The sequence below is a fragment of the Peromyscus leucopus genome, chromosome 5 (genome assembly GCF_004664715.2).
Source record: "Peromyscus leucopus breed LL Stock chromosome 5, UCI_PerLeu_2.1, whole genome shotgun sequence".
Taxonomy (NCBI): domain Eukaryota; kingdom Metazoa; phylum Chordata; class Mammalia; order Rodentia; family Cricetidae; genus Peromyscus; species Peromyscus leucopus.
In genome coordinates this window covers 41,602,134-41,624,510 of record NC_051067.1, presented here as the reverse complement: position 1 = coordinate 41,624,510, position 22,377 = coordinate 41,602,134, and the positions used below count along the sequence as shown (strand labels likewise).

The following is a 22,377-nucleotide window of genomic DNA, read 5'->3' as shown; positions in this document are numbered from 1 at the left end:
GATTTCAGTGTCCCCATTCTCATTTCCAGATAGGTCAGCTAAACTAAAATTTAACTAAGAAACTGTGACATTAAGCTACACTCTAGATCAAAGGATCATACACACACACATACACACACACACACACACACACACACACAAATATACACACACACATTTATGTATATACACCATTTCAAACCCGAACACTAAAGTTCATGGACCCTTCTCTATTCCCATTGTAGGTCATAAATTAAGTCTTATTAAATATACACGAACAAAAAAGTCTTTTGTTTTATGAGACCCTAGTGCAATAGAACTAGAAAGTTGAATTGTGGACTCTTGTCACTCCCGTGGTTTTTGGTGCTGATGAATTTGTTGTTCCATTGAGCACTTGCTGACCATTAGTCTTCTAGGTTATGGAACTTCAGCCATGATGAAGGCTTTCTGGTCACCCTCACTTACATGGGTCTTAACTTTAGGGCCTGAAGAAGATAGACTTAAGCAAGCAAACAGGAGCAGTTCAGATGGGTCTGGACAGAATCAGAACAGGTCACGTGATAGAGCATAGAGCAAGCCCTGGGTGACCAAGCTCAGTGGCTTGGTATAGTCAGGGAAGAATTTTTTGAGGAGGTGGCTATGAGATAAAGAACAAGAAGTAGCTGGTAAACTTGGGATTGCAGGAGGAGCACTGCACACAGGCCAAGGCCGTTGACGACATGGCCATTGTCAAGCTTGAGAAGAGTCATTTGTAACATTCATCAAGTTCATCATGTTGTACCCTTTCAACTGGCTGCCTGCATCCTCCCCTTCTCTTCCCTTGAAATGCCGCAGCTTCTTGTAGCTTAGTTCTTAGCTTTCTTGTTTAATGCCTTCATTTATTTCTCATTCAGGATCATGACTGTGCAAACACATATTAAAAAATGGCTCTCACCTTAAAGGAATAAGACCCAAATTTGTTTGTGGCTCTGACTGGCCACACAGATTTAATTACACCCAATGCTATGTTCTAAATGAAAGCCATAATTCAAGGTATTTTCAAATACTTTCCGCTTAATGATAGATATATGTGTTCATATTTTTAATAAAGCCTTTCACTTGGATGTCTAATTGCCTCTCATATTAAGATGTTCAGAATCAGACTCTTACTGTTTTCTAAACTCAACCTTCCAGTAGACTCCCTCACCCCAGTGAAGATTGATGCTAATAACTTAGGCCTGAAGCTATGTACTGGCCTTGTCTCCTCCCTGGTCACATCCAGTATCCAATCTACTTCCTAGTAGTTCTGAATTTTCAAGTTCTCACCATCTCTATGGCTCCCACATGGGTTTAGCCATTATAACTCCCTTGCAGCATATTTCCAGTTACTTTTTATTGTTCTCTACCCTGGCCTATTTTCAGTTACGAAGCACCTACAGATGTCATGTCATCACAGGCTCTAGGCTGGTGACAGAAGATGTCATTATTCTGTCCGAAATCTTACATGGCTTCCTTTGTCATCCAGAGTAAAATAAAAAGTTCTCAGGATGACTCATAAGTTTCTACACAATCTGCCTAGGCTGCTGCAGCAGAATACTCCAGACTGTATGACTTTAAAAAAGGCAATTCTTTTTTATAGTTCTGGAGATGGGAAGTCCAGTATCACAATCGTGCTCATTTGACCCATGGTACAGAATCTCCTACTGGATTCTTGCTTTATCTTTCTATGGTAGAGATCAAGCTCTGATCTCATTTCTTCCATGTATGAAGACCCTATTCCCACTTTTAAACAGCATCACATTGGAGTTGGGTTTTAACACACTGATTTTGGGGGACACAAAAATACAGTTCATGGCACTGCCCAATGGCACTGAGCTTACATCTAAAAGGACATTAAAATCATCAGCGACCTTGAAGTCCTATCCTGATCCCCTTACTAATGGTTTCTGGAGATTTGCAGTTGCTTGGTGAAGGAACTTTAGTGATCCACAGGACTCTCTTTCCAATCATGAGGAACTAGAGCAACTGATGAGATAGAAAGAGATTCTATTTTGGTTAGACTGTTTCCAGGAAAACAGAAGCTTTTTCTGTATGTTTACTTCCTCAGTTGGTCAGGGAGGAACAAGTGTGAACTGAGAAGATAAAACTTATCATCTCCCATTCATACTGTCATACTCATAGGTGTAGTATTAAGAAGCATACAAAATGAATACAAGAAAGCCACTCCTTTCCAGGGTTGCCTGAGGACTACGTAAGACAGCACTGATTCAATACATACTGGATAATTGGAGTAATAAATGTCATTAGTACACCCTGGCTAATATAATACTAAGTTATAATATTGTTTGTTAACAATGTTCTGGATAGACTAACATAATGTTCTAGTTGGTTTTCTCATCTATAAAGTAAGACTAATGATTCATGCCCACAAAACTGTTGTAGTGACAATATTAAAAAAAAATCTATGCAATTCTTACTTTCTTTTTACATTCAGTCAGTATTTATCTAACTACCTATTCATTAGGCAAACACTGAGTATTTATAATATGCAATGTGTTTTCTATTACTGTCAATCAGTTGTACATAAATCATAATCATTAACTTCATAGAAGCCCTATTCTAGTAAAAAGCAAATGCTGGCCGGGCGGTGGTGGTGCACACCTTTAATCCCAGCACTCGGGAGGCAGAGGCAGGCGGATCTCTGTGAGTTCAAGGCCAGCCTGGGCTACCAAGTGAGTCCCAGGAAAGGCGCAAAGCTACACAGAGAAACCCTGTCTCGAAAAACCACACACACAAAAAAAAAGCAAATGCTGTATGCAAATGAAATCTAAACAGATTATAAAGTTTTCTGTGGGGTTGGGAATGGGACTCAGGTTATTGCAATGCTATTCAGTTGTTTGACCACTGAGATACATTTCCAGACTACAAAGGAGTTTTTTTTTTCTGGTATATAAATTAAGGTCTGTTGTGTAGTCTGGGAATGGTAAAGAATGAGAGAGTGTGGGAGAGGAGAGACTGATGTAAATAGTGAGGGAATTCAAAGACAAAGAGATTTGTCTAGCAAAGTGCTGACCTGCTCAATGAGGCTGATGAGTGATGTACAGTACACAGCAAATGGCAATTCTCCAGCCAAACCGGAGTTGAACTCACAGGCAGAACTGAAGTCATGATAGTGCAGTGACTAGAAAGAAGCAGTTTTTGAACTAATTAATAAGTTCATCCTTAGATGAAATGTACTCTGGAAATACAGAACTCAAAATAAAGAAAAAAAGTTATAGAAAGCAAAATTTTGTTGTTGTTAATGAGAACAAGACATTTGGGGAAAGACCAATGCAAAAGCCTCTATAACTGTTATAGTTCTCTGGAAAGAGATAACGATTCTCAGAGTAAGTCTGGGGCCTCTCATTTGAAGATGTGTTAGATTTAAGGGAATTGCCACTGAAAGTGAACTCCACGATAGGGTCCCATCAAGTGAGGAGGCTGAAATCTCTTACCAATAAATAAAAATATGAAGTTTTAGTGTTAGTTAGCAAAAGGCTATAAAAAGGCAGATGGATAATATCTACTGGAAATTGGTTATGGGGTTTGGGGCCAGGATTTGGCAAGATGCTGCTGCCATGTTGATCTGGTAGAAATTCAGTTTGTGTGATGTTTGAATAGCTTCAGGAACAGAAGACTCATAAATGGACTGGCACTCAACTGGAAGCTTCAGGGGGCTGGTGGAAAACTTGACGCTGAGGTCTACTGTATTGTGTTTAATGTAAGCACAATGGTCAGAGGCAAGATTCAAAAACCAAGAAAGACTGGAGCAAGACAAGTTTCATAACGATCAGTGTCTTCTCAGGGATTCAAAACCACAGGTTGGTAGAAGACATGCTTATCGATAAGTCCTTTAAAAAGTACTGTCTAATAAAAGAACAACTTCATTCAGTGAGTCAGCGATCATTGGAAATATTTGGTACAGCTCTGGAGGAGCCCTGTGAGAAGGAAGAAGTTAGAAGAAGAGAGGGGACAGGAGTGTGGAGGAACTCATTCAAAACCTCACCACTTTCTTCTGTTTTTAGAGATCACAGTTCCACATGGGAAAAGGAGATTCAGGTCAGACAAGACCAATGCTACTGAGACATATAAGGGAAATATAGTGTTATAAAGAGACAAAGGGGAAACTGTAAGAGAATGATTACGTGGTGAGAGGGTGGGAGAGCAGGATAAAAGAAGGAATATAGGCAGGGACAATTAACACTAAAGGCTATTTGAAGAGCCATATGGAAACCTGCCGCTGTAGAAGCTTCCTAAATATATACATATTTTAAATGAATTAAAAATGAAGTCACCATATAATGGGAAAGATAATACACCAACTTGATATTTTGTGCTATCAAGTAAAACACTCAGTGCCAAGAATGGGATAAATTTTGATAAGAGGCAAAAGGTGCTCCTTAGACCCCTAAGCAGTACAAGCTATTGCCAAGGCTATTGGTTCCTCTCCACAGCTTGATAGCAAGGCCCTGTTGCTGAAGATATTACTTCCTCATGCCATCAAACATGGAGAAATCTAACTGGATCCCAAACAGAAGCTTCACCCCAGTTGGTGCTAGAGGTCTCTTCATGCTACCAAAAGAGAAAAGTAATCATCAATATCACCCTGCTACCACCAATGTTGAGGCCTACAATAGTGACCTGCCTGCAAGACATACTAGTGCAATAGTGGTAGAAACATTATGGGTGTAACCAACCACTTTTAAAAATTGGATTTAAGGCCCATTCCATGAGATGGAACCCATGCTAAAGTAGCCAAGAACACGACAAAATGGGCTGTAGGGGGAAACCTACTATTATTCTGCTAAAGGAATATAGCAATAAACGATTACTAATGACATATTGCTATGCTCATAAATCAGTACATCACTTAACCTCATTAGAGAAGCTTCTTTTTGCACCAGCTGGGTGCTAATTAATACAGAGACCCACAACTGGCTAGTGTGTAGAGAGTGAGAAGTTTTGGAGCACTCAGCCCTAAATGGCATGTATTTATCAATCCCTCAGCAAAGGGTCAGGCATCTATGTCGAAGAGGTAGTAGACAGAATGGAAGAACCAGAGGTGGTGGGTGACTCCAAGAAAACTGTTTCTGTTTTTAAGACTTTTAATGTTCCTATAAAATCCAGAGACTGTGACAGCGTGCGCAAGATCTACACAGATTCCACTAAGATAAAATTCCAGCACAGAGAAGAGGAAGTGTATCCAAAGTTCTACCCCTAGCCAAGAAGCTGTTTGCAATTGCTCTCTGTTGGGAAAGGGAAAATCAGTTTTCTCCAAAGGAGTATCACTGAATATATGACTCACACTCCAGGACAGGCCCCAACCCCAGGAGCTAGTTGGCCAAGACAAAACAGACTTCATGCTGTTTTGTGGACATTTTATTTGATTTTAGTATTTTTTTTTTTTGGTATTATGGAGCTTTTTGTTTGTTTGGTTTGATTTTCTTCATCTCCTTCCCTCCTCCCTCCCTCCCTCCCTCTCTCCCTCCCTCCTTCCTTCCTTCCTTAGAGAGAGAAAAACAAAAAGGGAAAGAAAATGAAGTTGAGTGAGTAGGGAGGTGAGGGTGATCTGGGAGGAGTTGGAGAAGGGGAAAGAATATGATTAAAATATATTACATGAAAAACTATATTTAAAATGGAAAAGAAAAGAAGTTAAAACAATTACAGCTTCACACTTGGAGAAGAGAGGCCTCAGGTCTTACAACACCAATGCTACTGGGACTTTTAGACCTGTCATGCAGGACTAACTTTTCTCTGTGGTTACAAGTTAGAGATTAGAGTATCTGGTAGAAGGCTGCATTTCACCGTGTGGGCAATTGCCAGGTTATGGCAAGATCAGCAGACAGACATGCGTTAAGTGCTCACGTAAAAAGATGGTCCCAGCATCCAGGAGCACTGAGATTTTGTACTTCACAGATCATTTCCTGGCTCTTCAAACACTCAGATGTAATCTCACCGTACTCACTTCTGCATGGCCCCCGTGCTGGAACCAGTCCTATGCGACTGACATGGTTTTGAAGATCTGCAGCAGAGTTTAGCCAGAGTCTGTTTTGCATGCCGAGTTAATGGGTGAGAGTTGGAAGTCCACAGATACCATATGCAAATTAATTCCAAATTGGCTCAAAATATGGATTTGAAGATAATTGTTTTTGCACTTACTTTAATGGAGATAAATCATCAGCCCAGCCTATTTAAAAATGAGGAAGGGGATGTTTCGGCACCATGCTCCGGAAAATGAGCCTGGCATGCAAGAAATCTGGAAAAGAAAGACAGTTGATTTCAAACTCTTAGAGAGGAAAGAGAACTCTGGCCAGACCACTAAGGAATAAGGGGACTGTGAAATAACCACTTATTGAAATGCTGAACTTTTATTGTGCCTCATTAAAAAAATCTTTCATTATTTAAGTAGAATGTATTAATAGAAAAGTGACAAATCACCAGGGACCAAGTGAAGCAGCCACCAATTCAGACGTAACAGAGTCCCCTTTATTCTTCCCACTACTCCTCATTGGCCAGGCTGCCAGGCTTGCAATACAGTACATCAATTTTGCCTGTAATTAAACTTAATAGAAATGTCCTCACACAAGAAGTTCTTTTGTGTCTGGTTTCATTTTACACCATATCAAATTCCCAAGTGTTTGCCCATATAATCTCACTTCTCTCATTTTGTTTACCATTGAACAGTTCTACTCATTTCTATCTGCATACAGTCAGCATCCAGGATGTTCCTTGTGTATACAGTGAGCATTCTTAGTGGATTAAATATAAATTAGTACTTCACCTGCCCCATAACGATGTATACATTTGAGAACATTTAGTTCAATTTTCTTCTCCCTGGGCCTTTTCCTGGTAGAACTAGGTGTTTTGATACTTCCTACATTTGAAACACTGATAGCAATTGTTTCAATTATTACATCTTCAATATTTTAAGGTTTAGTCTGTGTTTACTTTCTCTTAATGCTTCAGCCCCACATGTCCTGGCTCCAGTCTTAGATCCCCCTTGCTTATCCCAATCTGCTTGTTTTTCTTATCATTGTTTGTTATTTCCCTTATTGCCTGTCAGTAGGATACACGTTATTATCATTTTTGATTCATCTGACTAGTTTAGTCGGGAGTAAATATTTCCAGTGGATAGAGTACTCTAAGTTGGCAGCTATTCTCATCCATAATTTGAGTGATATGATTCCATTTTCTCAGGATCTTACTGCTATTTGTTAAAAAGCAAACAAACAGACTTGTCATTGTTCATTGTCATTCATTTGGAAGTGTTTTGAGGGGTGTAGGGACACAGTTCAGTCAGTAGAGAGTTTTGCCTACAAGCATGAGGGATGGAGTTTGATTCCCAGCACCCATGTGAAAAGCTGGTGTGTTAACATATATTCACAACTACAGTCCTAGGGAATTGAAGACAGGTGCATGCTGTGGGCTGTGTGGTCAGCCAGCTGAGTCAAAACGGAAATTCCCAGACCTCTGTGAGAAAGTCTACCTCTGCAAAACAAAGCATGGTGGATGAATCATGAGGAACAATGCTGGAGTCTGACTTCTAGTCTACACACACACACACACACACACACACGCACACGCACGCACACGCACGCACACGCACGCACACGCACGCACGCATGCACACACCCCATACACACCCACCCACACACATACACACACACACACACATCTACACCCCCCCCACATACACACACATACATACATATACACACACATATACACATCCACCCCTACCCCCCACATACACACACATACACACACCCACACACATACATACACACACACACCACATACACTCTGTACCTACATACTTTTAAAAACGTGTGTTTATTCCCACATTCTACAGACATACAAATAGCTTTCAACCTTCAAATTTATTTTAAGATTTGAAAAAAGATTTCTTTGGCTCTCAATAACTCTGATCTGTGCATTGTTTCTGTTGCTTTTCCCACTCTGTTTAGGATTCACCTGGTTCTTCAGCCGGTGTCACATTTTAGCAATGGAAGCCTTTCAGTTTTTGAAGTTTATTTATTCTCTCATACATTACATCCCGACCACAGTTTCCCTTCCCTCCACTTCTTTCAGTCTTTCCCCTCCCCCAATTCCCATTGCTGCTTCCAAGTTCTTTCTCAGGTACCGATTGCAGGCAAAATGGACCCTTCTTTTGTGTCCCTTGTGTGATTTTTTTTACATAACTAATCTTTTTCCTACAATTGTTCTTCAATCTGCTGCTCTCTATAGGCTTGCATTATGGCTTTTCTTCCATATCTAGTCTTCTACTACTTCCCATAAATTGAGTGTTTAATTTTAGTTGCTTTATTTATTGCTTTTAGTTTTCAGAAATTTCCAATTCATTTTAGAACTCAAGTCCAGTATAGACTCTCCCCTCCCCCATTTTGTATATTCAAACTAGTAATTACAGTTATTTTTAAGCTAATCACTTCCAGACCTTTCTGGGCATTTGTTTCTATTTTCTGTTTATTTTCGTGCTTTTGTAACAACAAAATGGGCTCACCCATTTGGTGAGTGGGCGGTCAATAAAAATAAGAAGGAAGTAGTAGAGGGAAGAGGTCTGGGGTGTAACTCAGTGATAGAGGCCCTGCGGTTGATCCTCAGAACACACACACACACACACACACACACACACACACACACACACACACACACATACACATGCACACAGGGGCATGAACATACTAGCTGTAACAAGTAAGAAGAGAGCAGAGCAGAGGAGAGCCTCCTAAAGCAGTGCTTCTGAACAAGGCAAAAAAAATGATATTTTGCTGGAGAGACACATGCACATTAATATTGGAGAGACTGGCCATTACATGTGGTGACAGGTACGTTCCTGCACAGGTGAAGTTCACAATCATGCCTTGTCATACATTACATGTTTAAAAACTTTAGACAGGAATGTCTCCAGCCCTTAGAATTTAACATTAGAATTAGATTTCAGTGAACAAAGTGTACTCACTTTGCAGATGTACTTTATGGTCTACACTAGTTTAAAAATGTTCATTATTGTTTTCTTTGGAGGGTTTTTCTGAGGCAAATAGAACAACCAAAGCCAATGAAACCAAAGCAAAGAGTCAGTGGGAAGGGGTGTTAGCAATCACCACAGGTGCTGAGTCTTCTGCCCAAGCACGGTGCTCTCCCTAATGCTCCTGTGCATCAGCCATCTTTGTTAACTTTACAGAGGACTGAGAATTGACTAATCTGGATGATGTCATCATTCAGAGAGCAGATTTTTCATGATGGACAAGTGTAGCTGTGTTGATTAGTGCCAAGTCCCTAATCTTTCCAATGATTTATTATCTAACTCGATCAGTAACTTTGAAATTAGGATTTACAAATAGGGTAATAACCATTTCTAGTTCATGTCTTCTCTGAGTGTAGCACTTTCAGAATTTCACATGGTAAGGGGCTAACTCCTCTGAACTCTTGTATTGTCCCTAAGCTGGTGTCCTTTCTGCCTAGTGTCTCTGCTCCCTTTTTGCTCTTTCTGGTCCTCAATGCTAAGCTGGGAGTCAGCCCTCCCTGAGGGGAGAAGCATGTTTGGGCATGAGGTACCTGTTTGTGCCCCATCCTGAAGGTTTTACTCCTTAAATTCTTAGTGCCTAGATGACTTGCTCAAGACCCCACCCCTCATAGCTCCCTCCCTTAATCTACTGACTCTGAGTGCTAAAAATGGAAATCCCTCTACATGAGTTGTTTTAATTTTTACTCATGTGACAGAGACAGTGTTTATTTGCCAAAATTCAAGACTTTCCTGATGTAAAGTCCTTCTCTTCAAATTACAAATCAGAATATTTGTATTATGTGTACACCAGAATGACAAACACACTACTTGAAGCTGGCTCAAAATATTAACACTCCAGCCTTGTAAAGGAGAAGAGAAACCTCCAGAAATGATCCATTTACGTCTAAGTAAAGAGAACTCAAGGATAGTACCAACTTGATGCCTCATAATATCTTTTAAAATTACAGGTATGTCTAAATACAGCTTAAAATGCAGGTTTGTTTAAGATGTTGATTAAAACAACTTATAACTCATGGGTTTGTAGACTATTATGTGATTTACAAAGTGATGATAATGTTAAAATTTGACTTAAGGACCATTCTGTGAGATGGAATCCATATCTGATACTCCTTCGGTAACCAAGAACCTGAGACTAGGGACCTATGGTAAAACCAAGTACTATCAGTCTAAAACAATTTGATGAAATGGCCTCTAATGATATTCTGCTATAGTCATAGATTAGTGCCATCAGAGGAGCTTCCTCCTGTAACATATGAGAACAAATATACAGACCTACAGTCAGACACTACTCAGAAAGTGAGAGTCCTTGGAACACTCACCCCAAAATTGGATGCCTCCATCAAATCCCCCCTTCAGAACTCAGGGAACCCCACAGAAGAGGAGGTAGAAAAAATGTAAGAGCTGGAGGAGATGGAGGACGCCAAGAAAACAAGGCCCTCTATGTCGACATGAACAAAACTCATATGAACTCACAGTGACTGAGGCAGCATGCACAGGGCCTGTACAGGTTTGTACTAGGTCCTCGGCATATATATTATGGCTTCCAGTTTAGTGTTTTTGTGGGATGCTTGAGTGTGAAAATAAGGGGGTTTCTGATTCTTGTGCATTCTCTTGGCTTCTTTTCCTTCAGTTGGTCTGACTTGTCTAACTTTGATGTGATAGTTTTGTTTTATTGTATTATATTTTATTTTGTTAGACTTAAAAAATGAATGGATGAATGAACACCTAGCCACTAGGGTAAAGATGTAAAGATTAAACTATGACTTACGCCTTCTGGAAGACAGAAAAACAGTCTTCTCCAATAGAGTGACATGGGACATTTCAACCACTCCAGAACAGGCCTCGGGTTCAGGAGTATTTGACCAACATAGTGTTGTACTCCAGTTTCCTTCTTTTCCTTTTCTTTCTTTTTTGTGTATGTTTGTGCTTTGATTTGGTTATAATTTGGTGGGTTTTTTGTTTTATTTATTTATTTTTTGGTTTGGGAAGTTTTATCGTTAATTTGGGTTTTTGTTTGTTTTTGAGAAAGAACTTAAAGTTGAGTGGGTAGGGCGGGGGAGAGGATCTGGATGGACTTGAAGTAGGAAGAATATGATCAAAATATATTTAAATTAAAAATTATTTTATGTAATAAAATCTAATAAAAATTATATAATTTAAATAAAAATAATTCAAACTTAAAAATAGTAATCCATAATAATGACATGAAGTATATACATTAGCATGATTCAAAGAACTTACTTTTCTTTCAGAACCATATATCTTTGTGACTATGTGTATAGATTATTTTTTGAGATTTTGTTGAATGTAGAGTGAATCTGGGACAGAGGTGGCTCAGTGTTTATGTTACAGGCCTGTGACATGGTTTCAGTCCTTGAACCCAAGTGGAAGAAGATAATCAGCTCCCCAAAGTTGTCCTCTGACTTCCACACACACACACTCCAGCACACCCACTCCATTCTTTCTCTTTCCCCTTCCTCTTTCTCTGTGTCTCAAATGAACAACAACAATAAATTGATGGATATAAAAGTGACTTTGTGCACACATGTACTCTTCATCCATTGCTAGAATGTAGTTAGATTTTAAACAGTCTCTCTGTCAATTCTATGACATGATTATAGTATCTTATTTTGGTCACTGCTGTATATTAAAAAAGATATCAAGGCAAGAGTTAATCACCAAAGTTAGAAGAGGAGCCCTAGTTTATCTGTGTAGGAAATACTACAAAACACACACACACACACACACACACACACACACACACACACACACACACAAAGAGAGAGACTCACATAGACACACACAGACAGACACGCAGACACACACACACACAATCACTTCACCCTAAATACAAGGCACAGTTTATCTCCTGTTTCTATTTCTGACAGTATCATCTGTAGCTCTTATTTTCTACAAAGCTGAGTGAGAAATATTTAAGTCAGAGTAATCAATAAGTCTTAATAAATATTTCCTGATAGTTTGCCTTTCTGTTATTTGTGTGTTAGACCGTTCATCCTTAAGAGCTTTCTTTTTCTTTTTCTTTTTCTTTTTTTTTTTGTGCTAGTGTACTTGAAATGACTTTGAGGTTTTGAGGTCTGTTGAAACCCTGAGGAACTCAGAACCCTTTTGCTTCCTTTTGCTCGGTGAGCAGTTCAGGGCCTTTGTGCACAAAGAGAGTGGACGTGTGAGAAGAGCCGTGCTGCTAGAGAAGAACCCTCTGTGGAGCTCAGACCTGTGCCTGGACTCTACACCCAGACTGAAGATCTGGCTTTTCAAGGTGAGTGGCAAAGCCTTGGGGTAGGGGTTCTTGAAATGGCAGTGGTAGAAAGAGGCCTCCTGATGCTGTCTGGATCTAATTTGGAATCTTCAGAAGCAGATGCTATGAAAAGAAAGCTCCTCTTTTTGAGCACAACCCTCCATTATAAAAAGGATTGCCTTCTCCTTCCTTTGTGAGGCACTTTGCTTCTGAAGATGAAGACTATTAGATTTTAAATATTATTTAATTACTTCAGAATTTTCCTCCAAAGAGAAACAGAAATGAATTCTGGTTCCAGCAACATAGAAGACTTGGTGTTAGATTTATATCCACTTTTCAGACACTTATCTTTAAAATGATGTGGTTTTTTTAAATGTCAAAACCCTTTACTACTATTATTAGCAATATCATCATATATCATTTGAAACCATTCTGGTAACCCTAATCAGTACAAAGAAATTATGATAGCAGCCACATACTGGGGAATTTATAAAGATGTCTGTTCAAAATAATCTGTGAGATAAGAGTGATTGCAAGTCCTTCTATTGTTCTTTTACTTTTGCATTTCTTGAGTCAAACGTAGAGCTTGCTGAGGCCAGGCAAGTACTTAGTCATTGAACTGAACGCTCAGCGCATGTTGCAATCATTGTAATTCCAATTTTAAGTCAAATGACAGAGTTTTTGAATATTTAAAATCATAAATAAAACTCAAGAACACTTGTTCAATTAATTTTATTGAGAAAGTCCTTTTATGCTATTATCGCCTATCTACAACTAATGGTATGTTCCTAATATGTGGAAAAAAATAAGATACAATTTAAAAGTAAGTCAGCCTGGCCTCTTTTGTAAATGTGTTATGTAAAGTCACTAACTCCACTGCACTTGAGTTTCCTCACAACTGCAGAATGTAACTGAGAAATTACTTCTTCAGTTTTACAACTCCTCATTCTGTTTTCTAAATCAGATCCTAAGTCGGTACTTTAATCAATAGAAGGAATGGGAAGATCAGGGGTTATCAATCAGGTGATGGCAATTCTGCTTGTTAAATACTGTTCAGTTAGAGAAATATTATCTAAGCATTCTAGGCTAGAAGTTTGACAAACTCTTCTGGAAAGGCTGGATAGTAACTATTTTAGGCTCTGAAAGCTGTGAGGTAAAGTTGAAGTCAACATGTATTTATACAACCATTTAAAATGCACCATCAAAAACACAACAATTGACAACCACTGTGGAAATCAGTATGGCGGTTTCTCAGAAAATTAGGAATCGAACTACCTCAAGACCCAGCCATCCCACTCTTGGGCATATACCCCAGGAATGCTGATTCATACCATAAAGATACATGCTCAGCTATGTTCATAGCAGCACTATTTGTAATAGCCAGAACCTGGAAACAACCTAGATGCCCATCAACGGAAGAATGGATGGAAAAAATGTGGTACATATACACAGTGGAGTACTACACAGCAGAGAAAAACAATGAAAGCATGAAATTTGCAGGCAAATGGATGGAACTAGAAAAAATCATCCTGAGTGAGGTAACCCAAACCCAGAAAGATAGTCATGGTATGTACTCACTCATAAGTGGATTCTAGATATAAAATAAAGAACAATCAGACCACAAAAAAAACCCCACAAAAAAACCCACAACAATTGTTCTTAGTTCACAGCATATGAAAAAGTGAAAAGTGAGGTGCATCTGGTTTAGGGGACATTGTTTGCTCCCATGTCCCCCATTCTAGGCTGTCATTTTTCACAGTAATAAAGTAAGAGGTTACTAGAGTTGTTCATTTTAGCATCTGATTGTCTTTAGGGTGATCTACCTAAAATGTGTTAATTCAGGAGATTGGTGTTACAATTACAAATTGCAAACTACGAAAGTTTGAGTATATGCAAAACTGTATTTTAATGGGAAAGAAAGATATACAGATCTCATTGATTTCCACAGTAGCTGAAATTCCAGCTCAGGTGAAGAAATTCATGAAAGTGCACTCCCAATGTAAAAGTCAGTGGGCTTCCGCAATGTCTTTTGGTATCTACTGTGTGTGAGCCATTGTGTTGGCACAATAAGAAACACTGCATGTTGTCACTGAAAGAACAGGTCCAAATATATTAAAGAACATTATAATCTGTTCAAATTAATGAGATCCTTCAAGGAGGCTTGAGAAAAAATACAAAATTGCTCAAATACTTATTTTTTATTGTAAATGTATTTTATTTTTTAATCAATAGTCAAAATTTACTTTTTTTTTCCAAATGGGATCTTAGAAAAATTCATTCTCTTTGATGTATTCTTACACAGCTTTGGAATCTTGAAACCCTGACTAAAGAAACAGGAGTAACTTTGTAACTGAGACTAGAGGTGTCACCCTGCTGGAATGATACACATGTCTTATACTTCACCAAATACACCTTTAGAGTTCCTTTGACTGTGAACTTTAGGAACAATGGAAGAATAGACACCAAAATGTATTGCTGACAGCTTTCTGTGCTGCTTTATTTAAATGCAACAGTATGCAACATTGCTGCAAAACACTAGACAATATTTGAAATCATAAGTACATCCACATTTTCTTCCACATAGTGTTTGGGATCCTGCTTGCTAACATTGCTTATTACCAGTCATCGGGGTGTCATGTTTTCTTCTACAGCCTTATTGTAATTCTTGGTTAATTCTAACATCTCTTTTGGCACTGACTTACTTTGTTTACAATGTTCACTGCAATTTTGAGGTGTCAATCATTCCACCCAACTCTTCTTAGGCAAATTTAATATCTTCTGTTTCGGCTCATTTTTACTGAAAATGAACAGTAATAGAGTAATGGTTTCTGTTTATGAATTAATTGAATTATTAGTGCCTGGATAGATAGTTTGTTTCATTGACCCACATTTAAAGTTGTCTTGGTTCATGTTTTAAGGCCATTGTCATGTTAGAATCGGTCAATCTGAAGGCATTGATAACAACTTTGCCTTTTAACTCTGGGATCCACAACCTGCCACAGCTCTTTCTAGAAGTGTCAGAGCTCTGCTGAGTGTTGAAACCCACACCAAGTGCCAACAACCAAAGCTAGGGTGACTGTATACCAACTAGCAAGCATCTCTGAATCCCTCTTTGTTTTAGCATATCTGATATTTTGGTTTGGAACACTGGATCAATAGCTTCGCCACTGACACTGTTCCTGACTGTGGCAGAGCCAACACATCAGTCACTCTGATGGTGTAATCATAAACAAATTCTTGAAGAGTTAGACCCATAACTTCCATCGGAACCCTAGCATGGCCATGTTGTAATGTCTTTAGCAATGTCAAGGAAGATATACAAACTTGTTCTGCTGTGACCATGGCAGGGGACTCTGTGGATGACCCTGGCCCAATGTGGGTATTGATCAGCTATGTCCTTGGCAGGAGGCTCTGGCTCAGTGCAGGCATACTTCCTCCACATCTAAGGAGTCTCTCCACATATTTACCTGCAACTATAACCCTTATATTGTTGAGCTTCAATTTGTTGAATTTAAATTTTTAAAAAAATAACTTAGACTCCTGATAATTATGGCAGGTATAATTTTTCCTTAGTATTTTTTTTCTTTATCTCCTGGCTTTCCAACAACACATCTTTCAGGGCAGCAGCTCACATTCAACGAGGATCTGCTTAGAGAATATACCACGAGTCAGCCTGAGTCTACCCAAAAGAGTCACCCATCTGCACATATTCCGAAAATACTACGTTTTAAAGTATCTGAAAAGTTAGTTCATAAGTTATGCTAAATTACCTTCATAATTTTCTTCCTGTCTTATTTAATTTTGGATGCCAATGTTACTATTTGTGACAACCACAATCAAGCTTTTTATGGCCAGTCTCTTTCATAGAACATATCGTTTAGCAGTAGAGACTTACTTCTCCCATCTTTGTGTTCTTGAACAGTATCTGGTGCTCAATAAGCAAGGAACACCCTTAAAATAGCTAAGTGAGTGAGCGAGAAGATAAAGACATCATGGCTGAGAACGTGTTACACAAACACTAATGGCCCAGAACTCCAGTGCTCAAAAAGAAGTGGCTGCAGAGTTCAAAAGCTGCTTCTCTTTTCAGATTTGGATGTAACTGTGATTTTGAAATATGTGGTTGCCTGAAGATCACATTTCCTGCAGTTTATGGTCACTTTTTAAAAAGAGTGACATTTGTTGCAGTTGGCTCACACAGGAGAGGTGCGGAGGTTCTTGCAAAGTTGCTGGCACTGTAATTTCTGGGCTGGGTTGGGGAATGAAGTTTTGTTAATTGATTTCTGCCCTATCCTATCAGGGAATGGCTAGGAAGCCGCACCTGTGAAACATTGTACAGAAGCAGCAGGGTTTTGCACAGCCCAAGAGTCAGATGGGAAAGACCTGGGGTGCCACTCTGCTTCTTGACAAAGATGCTCAGGCTGAGTTCTGTCATCTGCCCATCTGATGGTGCCTGCTGGTCAGGGCTTTCCCACAGCTGGATAGAGCAGGGGAGGGACTAGGGGCATATGATCTTTTTTGCTTCAAGAATAATCTCATTAAAAATAAAAAGACAATCAATACATAGTAGCTAGTTTGTTATTTACTTGCCTCCCAGAGGAAATTAAAATTTTATTTATATATTTATTAAAAATACTTCACTTAATGTATAGAGATACAGTTTACATATTAAATAGCAGTATAATAAATAATTTGAGATAGCTTTAAACAAGAAAAAATGGGAAATTTTTCAGGTTAGAAACTCCTTTAAATTTTAAATGAAAAAATTTTAGGAGACATAGTGAGACTGTCTCATATCTTTTTTTCAGGAAGTAATAACAAAAGGCAGCAATGTCCTGTGCTTCTGGTACCATTTCTGATGCCTTCCTTCTCATGTGAAATGATACATCTCATCTATCTCCTGCTGCTGCTTCTCCACTCCAGGGGGGAAATCAGAGGTGGCTATTTACTTAGTGATAGATTTGTGCTGTCAGTGTGAACACTACCCCTTGGTAAACACCATCCGTTGCTCTGCTGTCAGCAAGTGTACCAAAGACACATTTCTGAATCTTCTTAAAGAGATTCACTCTGCTGCACCCCTGAATGTTGCCTCCCTCCGTGATTCCACTGCCTTCACTCTTCCTCGTTGGAAATACCTCCTCTGCTTTCACTTCCACAAACTGGAGCTCTCCCTGTGACCTCTGAGTTATGTGGCACAGAACAGAAGATGTTAAAAAAGACCATCTCTGCCAAGAAGAGCCATCGGACAGGAATGTGGCCTCTCTAGGTCTGAGTCAGCTCCAATCGTGCAAGTGGCTGCTACTTTCCATACACCACTGATGTGTGAGCAGGACCATCCTTTCCTCACTGAGGAGAGGTTCTGTGCAGGGCAAATCTCTTTTCTTTTGGGTTTGAAATTATAGTTATGGCAATGTACACAAAATTTACTACTCTACACATTTTAGTATAGTTCAGTTCCTTATTATATTCATTTTATTGGGTCAACACCATAATGACATTTCCCATTTCCAGAAGATTTTTTTTTATCTTCCCCAAGTAAAACTGTACATATTGAAGTTTCCCTGATTCCATTTTCCTCCAAGTCTTCTATTATCTGTATTCTATATTTGATTTCTATGAACTTGATAGAACTAGGCCATTTGTATGAATGTCTATGTAATATTTGTTGTTTTATATAATGAAAACTTTCTCGCTTCCAAGAGTCACATAAAAAAATAAATGAGCTATGTATCCTTGGCTTCCTTCACCTATGGTTAGGATGTGTAGGACTGTAGTCTGGGGGGACTGCACCATGAAATCTCATATATCACCTATGTCTATTTTCTAGCCTGCTTCCCCGAAGGTACTGAACTTTCTCTCTTCCAGAATGTTCCAATCAAGAGAAATGGAAAGTTTAGTGTCAAATTTTATTCGTGGGCAGAGATCAGAAACAGGCCCATTAAAATCTTGACCCTTGGCAGAGACATTTATAGAAAAACGAAGTGGTTATACAATCCTTGCCAGACTAATATTTGTTAGCATAATATTGGTTAGAATAAATATGAAGAGTATGGAAAAAAAAACTTCATTAGCCAAATGACTGGGTGAGTGCCTAGCTTGTAGCTGATTTTCTAGAGTAGGTTTTATTTTTTTCTTTCTGATTTTTAGTTATTTGACACTTTCACTCTCTCTTACCCAAATTTTCCTCAATCCACAATCCTTCCCTTACTACCCAATGCCCCCTTCCCTCCATGCAGGTCAATTTGTGTTGCTTAAATAACTTCCACTGGAGCATGGTCAATTTATCAGTTTTCTTAGTATTTTATTCCTCTCTCAGGTAATATTGTTAATACCTCCTTGGCTTTTGGTGGAATCATGCCCAACTCCTCTCTTCATGCTGGGATTTGTCTGGCTTAGGCTTGCTCAGGTCTTGTGGATGCTGCTACTACAGCAGTGAATTCCTGGGTGCAGCTACAATGTTGTATCAGAAGATAATCCTTCCTTGGAATCATGTTCTTGGTCTGATGATTGTAGTAGATATGGGTTTACCTTGTGGAATGTGACTTAAATAAATAAGATAGTGGTTGGTTATTCCCATAATGCTTGTGCCACTATTGTATAAGTGGGCAGTACGTGTATAGATATATTTTAGGAAGCTTCTACAGTAGTAGGTTTCCATATGACTTTTTTTGAAAAGCCTTAAGTGGTATTTCTCTCTCATTTTCCCTCTTCTACCCTGACCTCCCTTTTCTCACCCCATTTTATCCCTTCTTGTTCCATAATTACTTTTTAACCCTTTATACCAGTGCATTCTATTTTCTCTCCTTTGAAAGCCCTTCCCCTGCAGGGGTCTATCTGACATTCACTGGCAGCAGAAAGATGGACCGTGGGAGGCAAGAAAGCGGTTTGGTGCATGACTCAGCAGCCAGTGTTGTTTCAAACTTTGGGAGTCTGACCCCGATTCGCTTATTTTATGCTTATTTAAATACAGCACAGTCTAGTGAAAACTGTTCTTGTGATGATTAATTCAATCACACATGTGTAATAGTGTGCCTAAATCTACTTGAGGAACAAAGTTATATGATGTGACTATACTGAACTCTTTGTAAAGTACATGTGACACCTTTCATTAAAAACAGGTTGCATAGACTGAGAAAAACAAGTCTGCAGAATGGGTCTGGAGAAGGATCTCCAGCCACACAGATTGTACAAAGGTCACCAGACTAGAAAATACATCTGCTTCGGCTTTTAGATGAAAAGCAGGTTTTGTATTCCTTCCCCTGGAGGAACAGTCTAGGTTCCCCTAGTACAGTTGTTCTCAGCCTGTGTGTGGGTTGTGACTCCTTCAGGGGCTGAATGACCCTTTCACAGGGGTCACCTAAGACTATTAGAAAACAAAGATTTTTACATTATGACTCATAATAGTAGTAAAATTACAGTTATGAAGTAGCAATAAAAATAATTTTATGGTTGGGGTCACCATAACATGAAGAAATGTATTAAAGGGTCACAACATTAGGAAGGGTGAGAACCAGTGCCCTAGTGCATGTCTTTGTCCACAAAAGACCTCTGCACCCCCTACACTCTCCATGGGCTCTTAGTAATTTACTGACCTCTATAAATTTTCCAAATGAAACACACATATCTGAAAGTTCAAAGCTAACATCTATAAAGGAGAGGAAACATGTGATATTTGTCTTTCTGGGTCTGCTTTACCTCACTCTGGATGACTGTTTTTGTCTCCACCCATTTGCCTACAAATTTTATAATTTTATTTTTCTTAATAGCTGAGTAATATTCCATTGTGTTAATGTACCATATTTTCATTATATGTTCATCAGTTTATACACATCTAGGCTGTTTCCATTTCCTGGCTATTGTGAACAGAGTAGCAATGACCATGGATCAGCAAGTATCTCTATAGTAGATTACAGAGTCATTTAGGCATATTCTCAGTAGTATAGATGAATCATGTAAATCCATTTTCAGTTCTTCGAGGAAACTTTGTACTGAACATAGCCCTTTTGCCTTATCTCTGTCTCTGGTCTGAGCTGACATAATGCTTGGAAAACATTTAAATGGATATGAATTCACCAGTAGCTCAAAAAATGCCCAAAGCAGAGTTGAACAAGGCAGCAGTGGTCAGCTTGAAGCCCTGGCAGGAAAAGTCAACTGGGCCTTGGCACTCTATGTAGATGAAAGAATTATGAGACTTTGGGGAGGATTAAGGCATAGCTTGATGTGGGACATAGTAAGTACTCAATAAATGTTCAATCTCTTTACTACTAGATCCTGAATACATCAGCTCCTTGTTTATGGGCTCCTTTGTATAAGACATTACAATGTCTCAGATGCAAGACCATCACACCCCATCATGTCAATCTCACCTGTAGCTTAAGTGCACACTCTGGGGAGATGTTCACTCTGCTCTACTAATGCCCATGTTCTCATGCTATGCCCATGTTCTCGGTCCAGAGAAGTTTCTATTGGAATACCCTGTTCTTTAACTGTGGAATATACAGAGCTTTGGGATTCACAGTGGAGTACTGCACAGTGATGTCAACTGATGACACAACCTCCTGGTCTTATAATGTACACACTGCTTTAGGATGGACACCCATTCCTGCATGTTCCCTACCTGTACAGACTCCAGCAGTCTCACTAGTATATTATCTGTAAGTTGAGAGTTCAGGGAGGTGATAATCTGCTGTAACATCGACATGGGGCTAAAGGAGAGGGTGCACACGTCCCGGGGGAAGGTGGGTGCTCATGTTTGATAATCAAATGTTTGTTTCCTTCTTACATTTTCTGGAAGCTTTCATGAAACCTCCCCGACCTATCTGGGAAAGTCAGTTTTCCTCTTCAAAGACCTTACCTTTTCCAAGGCAGTAGTTTTCACTGGTGGTTTAAGGCTTCTTCTGGATGAATGAGAATATGTACACACCAATCTCCCGATTTCTTTGGTTCTTATTTGTTAAGTTATAGATTTTAATTATTTTCTTCTTGATTTTTAGTAATAATTTCCAGAAAGCTGGTTTAGATTTATTCATGTATATACTGTTTAACATTTTGGCTTTATAGCTTAGATTTTCTTTTTTATATAATTTTCCTTCTTTCTTAAATATGTCCTCCATGTTTTTCTTTAGTGAAGGTACAAGATTATTCTCTTTAAATTGTTGTTTGCATAAAAAGACATTATTTTGCTTACATTCCCCAATGACAATCCTACTAGGTATACCTTGTAGCTGGTTGTCATGTTCCCTTGCTACTAGAAAAATAGCCTGCCCATCACCAGGCTTTCATCATTGTGTCAAGAAGTCTCTTGCCTTTGAAAGGTTTTCATTTTATCAATTTGTCTTCTCTAACAGGCTGTCTTTGTGGTCAGCATCTCCTTTTCTTTCCCGTTCTGGGGTTCACTATTCTGTGTCTGGATATTATTTCTTTTTCGAAATTGTACCGAAGAAATTTTAACCTTTACAAATTGGATAAATGATGTTTTTCTTCAATTCTGGAGAATTTTCAGCCCTCATTTCTCTCAAAAAGCTATCGGCTCTACTCTCACTATTGCTTATTCTGGGACAAATTTAACCTCCATGGGACTCTTCCTTAGTGATTTCCATTTTCTTGACAGGAACACAGGGCAGTTGCTAGGAAACAGAACTGAAGCCCAGTCCTTTGGGCTGGAATCATGGCTGTATCTCTTTCTTAGCAGCTGTGGGAATTTGGGTGAGTTCCTTGGCCTTTCTGTGCCTTAATGTCTTTAGTTCTAAAACTGCAGATGCTTCAGTGACTTTTATGGCCATCCTCATGACTCAAAAGAGGCTAAAACATGCTACAGTATGTGCTGTGTGTTTGTTCCAATGTTCCTGTGCTGCATTCTGAAGAACTTTTTTATCTTTATTGCATATAATCACTAGTGGTTTTTACTCTCTGTGTTTAATATTTCCCTCTTGATTCTTGGTTTATCACTATATTTTTTTTTTATTTTCAAAAGTAAACTTTAAAAACATAACTTTTGGTTGTTTTTTTTTTTTAAAGAATCCTAAGCAAATGATTTTTACAAGATCAAGCTTCTAAATTTGCTTTAAATTTAAACTTCTTT

General features: G+C 38.8%; 1 protein-coding gene and 1 pseudogene across 3 annotated transcripts in view; one reads left to right on the top strand and one right to left on the bottom strand.

Annotated features, from left to right (window-relative positions):
- The first annotated feature begins 12,117 nt into the window (after positions 1 to 12,117).
- The window catches only part of Gpr141 (G protein-coupled receptor 141), a 61,945-nt gene continuing 51,685 nt past the window's right edge, over positions 12,118 to 22,377 (top strand). For all 3 annotated transcript variants that reach the window (XM_037205918.1, XM_037205917.1, XM_028855857.2), the window contains exon 1: positions 12,118 to 12,320. The gene's annotated coding sequence lies outside the window, so the exon portion shown is untranslated. The remainder of the gene's footprint in view (positions 12,321 to 22,377) is intronic.
- On the bottom strand, positions 14,796 to 20,997 carry LOC114682061 (annotated as a pseudogene).